The 5885-nt window shown below is 40.3% G+C and overlaps 1 pseudogene; it reads left to right on the top strand.

The window, feature by feature from the left end:
• The first annotated feature begins 394 nt into the window (after positions 1–394).
• On the top strand, positions 395–610 carry LOC127484929 (U2 spliceosomal RNA; annotated as a pseudogene).
• Positions 611–5885: the final 5275 nt, after the last annotated feature.

Here is a 5885-nt window from a genome sequence, read left to right as displayed (position 1 = left end):
CACCTGATGCTTGTGTTTCCTTGAGACTGTGCCAGCAACAGGGCCATCGCCAGATGAGGCCCCTGTACCTAGAGCTTCTAGAATAAGAGCCAAAAGAAGCCACTTCACGTTTCTCTTTTTTTTCTCTTCTCTTCTTTCTATGTTTGAAGATTTAGTTATTTATTTTAAAGTTAGAGAGGGAGAGTGTGAGAAGGGGAGAGAGATAGTAAGAGGGTGAGAGTTATCTTCCAACCACTGGTTCACTCTCCAGATGGCTTTAGTGCCTGGGGCTGGGCCAGGCCAAAGCCAGGAAATTTTTTTCAGGTCTCTCACATGGATCACAGGGGCCCAAACACTTGGGCCATCTTCTGCTGCTTTCTCCAGGCTATTAGCAGGGAGCTAGATTGGAAGTGGCATTGCTTCTTGGTCTTTTGGCTAAGATCAAGTGTAGTATCTCTTCTTATCAGATAGGAAGTGGAGCAGCCAGAACTTGAACCAGCACTCACATGGGATGTTGGAATTGTGGGTGACAGCTTAATCCACTGTGCCACAATGCTGGCCGCAGCCTTTTTTTATTTATAAAGTAGCCTGCCTTAGGTATTTCATTATAATAATGAAAAATGGACTGATAGAGATGATCATTTTTTTATGCAATGTAAATGGGACTCAGAATCTAAATGTGTCCCTAAAGATAAAAAAAAGTATATGTTGAAGCCAATATTCAAACTCAAATTTCAAACCAAGTCCAGACACATAATTCAGTATAACACAAACCTTGCTTTACATTTATGACATATGAAACCTTAAGTCTGAAGCATGCCTACATTCTGAACCTAGAAAAAGTTGGCATTTTATTTAAGGATGTATGCATTTAGTGAATTACTATTTAATTAAGAATTTTAGATTAGAGAAAAAGGAAAATAATTTGGCAAATATCTTCTAAGTCTAGAGTTTGTTAAAAAAAACATGTACTTTGAGATGAAAACACATATCAGATGACCAACTAGATTCTCTGAAGCATGGTTAATGAATCCTATAAACCACATCTCATTACACTTTATTTCTTAATTAAATGCCACATAAATAGAGTACTGCATTATCGTATAGTAGGTTAAGTCACCACTTGAGAATGCCCATATCCCATGTCAGAACACTGATTCCAGTCCCAGCTCCTCTCCTTCCAATCCAACTTTCTGCTAATGCACCTGGGAGGCAGAAGATAAGGGCCAAAGTACTTGGGTTCCTAACATCCACGTGGGAGGCCCAGATGGAATTCCTGGCTCTTGGCTTTGCCCTAGCCCAGCACTCAATCTCTCTCTCTCTCTCTCTCTTTCTCTCTCTCTCTCTCTTTCTCTCTTTCTCTCTCTGTTTTCCCCATTTCTCAGTTTTTCAAATAAATACTTTTCTTAAAAAAATAAAATATGCCTTCTGTACAGTCAAACCAGTAATATCACTAATATCAAAGGATAGGAAATAGATGTCTTAAGCCAGCCTCAAGTAGCAGATCTTTTCTTCGGGTGAAGTACTTACATGGTTCACAAATGAAAAATAGTAATCAGCAGAAAGAAGAAAATTAAGTGGGGAGAAGGGAATGGCCATGCATTTTGAAAGTGAATGATTGAGACAGTCTGATGATATCAGTCTGAAATGATAGTTGAATGGGGTGGTCATTTGGCAGCACTTTTTTTTCTGGAGAGTTTAAAGCCCATTATTTCCAGCTACTGTAACATAGACTGGGTGGCCTCAGTAATGAACATTCATTTCTCACAGTTTTGGAGGCTGGAAACTTCAGAGATCCACTGTCTGGCCCGTTTCCTGCTTGGCAGATGGTCAGTTTCTCATTGAATCTTAGCAGAAAAGGGTGGTTGTGTGTGGGGGTGGGGGAAGTGTACCCTGGTGCCTCTTCTTATAAGGGGACCTGTACCATTTATGAGGGCTCCATGCTTATGACCTAACATCTCCTAGAGACCCTATGCCTAGTCCCATGGACTGAGGTTTAAGATTTCAGCATGTGGATTTTGGAGGACACAGACACACAGTCTAAATAAGCAAAGCACAAAAGTACAAAGAGAGAAAGAGAGATACAAAGTAGTAAGAGGTGAACAGGTCAATGAATGCTTTCTTTCTTTCTTTCTTTTTTTTTTTGACAGGCAGAGTTAGACAGTGAGAAAGAGAGAGACAGAGAGAAAGGTCTTCCTTCCATTGGTTCACCCCCCAAATGGCTGCTACAGCTGGTGCGCTGCGCCAATCCGAAGCCAGGAGCCAGGTGCTTCCTCCTGGTCTCCTATGCAGGTGCAGGACCCAAGCATGGATCCTTCCTGGGCCACAGTAGAGAGCTGGACTGGAAGAGGAGCAACCAGGACAGAATCTGGCGCCCCAACCAGGACTAGACCCAGGGTACCAGCGCCGCAGGTGGAGGATTAGCCAAGTGAGTTGAGGTGCCGGCCATGAATGCTTTCTTTCATACAGAAAATCTGACAATGGAGCCCTTATTCTCCATTTTGGAGATGGCCTAGAAACAACAGTTTAGAAACCATCCAGAATAAACTTAAACTCTGCCCTCTGAAAGTCTTCCAAGAGGTAAACTGAAGTAACCCGAAACTTCTTCATTGGAAGAATTTGGCCATAGTGGAATGAGAGGACAGAGTAAGGTGTGCTGATGTAGTAGATGCACTGACAAGCACATTAAAAGGAAAATTTTCTTTTGGTATACTAAGACAGAAATAGCATAAAGTAAGGATATGAGACAAATGACTCAAGAAGAATTTAGTGAGCTTCATGCAGGTACCCTAGAGCAGTTGGCATTCAGGGTGTTTTCTGGCTGGTTTTGTAAGATATACCCTGATTTTCTTAGAAAATCTTTCTCAGAACTCCCAGGGTGTGGAATAAATAAAAAACAGAGACTATCTGATCTTAGTGGAAGAATGGCCCAGAACCCAAAGCAGCTCTGTCTCCTCCACTTCCACCCAAGGCGCTTTTTGCAGAACACGTGGTGAGAAGCCTGCTGCTCTGCGGCAATACAATTCTCCTGTTTTTAAGCATTAAAAGTTATTTGCATGCAATGGTAGACTTCAGAGGTGGCAGTTATTTTGTTTTTAAGATCTGGCTTGGCAAAAGATAAAAAATCTGGTGACTAATCATCATGTGTCATTTTTTTAAAAAAAGCAATCAAACTGTTGTGAGTTGAGATGTGTCCTCTCCAAATAAGAAGTTGAAGACCTAATCCTTAGGACCTCAGAATGTAACCATATTTGGAAATGGGGACTTTATAGAGGTAATCAAATTGCAGTGGGATTACTAGGGAGGGCCCTATTCCAATATGAGGGCTTTTTTTTTTATTATAAGGGGAAATTTGGACATAGAGACAGATACAGGTGAGAGGATGACTATGTGAAGACACAGGGAGAAAGCCACCCACAAGTTAAGGAGTGCCCAGGGCTATGGGAAGCCAGGAGAGAAGCATGGAGCAAATGCTCCCTCACAGGCTTCAGAAGGAGCCAACCCTGCCAACACCTTGACTCCAGACTCCTGTGCTTCAGGACTGGGAGACTGCAGATGTCTGTTACCAAGTGGCCCAGTTTGTAACACTTTGCAGTGGCAGCCCTGGGACATCAGTACGCGGACAAAGAGGAAACATGTGGGTGCCTGAAATTGCCAAATGTGGGGATCACTAGATTAACAGACTTATAAGAAAAGTAATACACTGTCTTTTCCTTGAGAAGAAGGGTAATCAATCTCAGTAGACTTGCTCCCATTTGCCAGGTCCTAGACACTGTATGATTTTCCTCATTATCTCACCTAATTCTCATAGCAACACTAAGGTATTTGCTATTCATTAGATCCTTATGGATGAGGAAATTGAAGTTCATACAAATTTAATCTTGTGCAAGGTCATATTACCAATACATAAAGGCTAAGTCCTACACAAAAAATAGTGACAGCTAGTATTATCGAGCATTATCTTTTCTTTTTTCCTTAAAATTTATTTATTTGAGATACAGAGTGACAGTGAGGGGGAAGAGAAGGAGAGAGAGATGCCTTCGATCTGCTAGTTCACTCCCCAAATGCTTGCAATAGCCAGGGCTGGGCCAGGGGGAAGCCAAGAGCCAGGGATATCATTTAGATCTCTCATGTGGGTATCAGGAATCCAAGTACCTGGGCTATCACCCAATGCCTTCTTGGGCTCATTAGCAGGAAGCTGGATTGGAAGTGGAGCAGCTAGGGCTCAAACCATCACTCTTACTTACATGTGACGCCAATATTGTAAGTGGCATCTTTAGCTGCTGTGCCACAATACTGGCCCCCTTTCATTTTTTAAGTAGAATTAACCTCAAGACACTTTCTCCACAGGTGTTTTGTGATTTGTTTTCTTACTTCAATCCTTATATAGTTTTGGTTGCTATTGCAATATTTTCTAGGTAGTCATTGCTGGTGGAAATGAATGTAATTAATTAGTGTAAGTTGTATATCATTGTGCTAAGAGTAAACAGGTTATAGATCCACATCCTTTGAAGTTTCACTCCTTTATCTATTATCTTGGAAAAGATATTTAAGCACATCTTTGTGCCTTGGTTACTTCATGCATATAATGGGGATTATAGTAGCAATTCACTCCTATGGTCGTTGTGAGAATTAAATGAATTAATGTATTTACATCATTAAAACAGACCTAACTTAAATGTCAGCTCTCAGAGTTATTATTCATTGCCATTATTCAATTTGATAGATGATCAAGTCTTTAAAATATAATTTTTTTCTCTTTTAGCCAGAGACAGGTTTTCCTGCTTCAGGCAGGAAATAAAAGATAACATTAGAAACAGACAAAAGAAAAAAAAGAATGCTCAATATATTAACTTAACATTTAGCTACAACTGAAATCATTGGTAATATACACAGCTTATTAATGACATTCTGTATTAATGAAAACATGTTCTAAAAATCATGACAGCTAGTCAAACATGGACAAGGGAAGATTTTTTAATAACACAATTTTTAAGTTTATTTACTTGGAAGGCAGAATAATGGTGGGGGAGAAAGAGAGAAAGAGAGAGATTTTGATTTTCCATCCATAGGTTCATTCTCCAAATGAACAACAGCCATTTTGGGCCAGGCCAAAGCCAGGAGCCTAGAACTTCATTCAGGTCTACCTTGTGGGCAGCAGGAATCCAAGTAATTTGGCTATCATCTGCTGGCCCCTAGTGTATACATTAACAGGAAGCTGTATGGGAAGCAGAAGTAGGATTCAATCCCAGGCACTCTGATATGGTATGTGAGCATCCCAGCTAGCGGCATGGCCCACTGGACCACAATGCCTGCCCCTAATAAAACAGTTCAACAATACAAAAGTTTTCTTCAGTTCGCCTTAACCAGGAGGATGCCATGACAGTTAGGTGTCAACTTGGCAGAGAAAATGGTATAACCAATTTGATCCCACTGGTGTCAGAAAGTGGGTTCAAGATTTCTAATTTTGGATTTCCAACTTTGGATTCAGCTGCTTGGTCAGCCCTGAATAAGGTCTTTATAGCAGAGCCTGTGTACACCAAGAGCCTTCACGAGGACATAGATGGTTCCTTCTGAAAGGCACATTCCTGTTTTAGATTGTGAATTTTCCTCCTTCAAAGACATTATTTTACTCTTTTTTAATACTTCATGGGCTTAGTATAGGAATTAAATGGATTGTGGATGTAAAGTTTTTAACACAGATGCTAGCAGTGAAAAAAAAATAGCTCTTATATTACTGGAAAACTGAAACATTAACTTTCTATCAGAAGGAAAATGGAGATGATTTAATATTAGCATTCAGTACCTTTGGGTTTCTTGTGGAAATGTTTCTTTTTACTTCTCTTATATTTTTTAAAGTTAGTTGGCTATGTCAAGGGTCTCAGATATTATCAAGGTTTGATTTT

This window comes from Oryctolagus cuniculus, chromosome 1, assembly GCF_051225735.1.
Source record: "Oryctolagus cuniculus isolate XC-2025 breed Fujian yellow rabbit chromosome 1, ASM5122573v1, whole genome shotgun sequence".
Classification (NCBI taxonomy): Eukaryota; Metazoa; Chordata; class Mammalia; order Lagomorpha; family Leporidae; genus Oryctolagus; species Oryctolagus cuniculus.
Note: the sequence above shows the minus strand (reverse complement) of the source record. Positions and strands in the feature narration are given on the sequence as shown.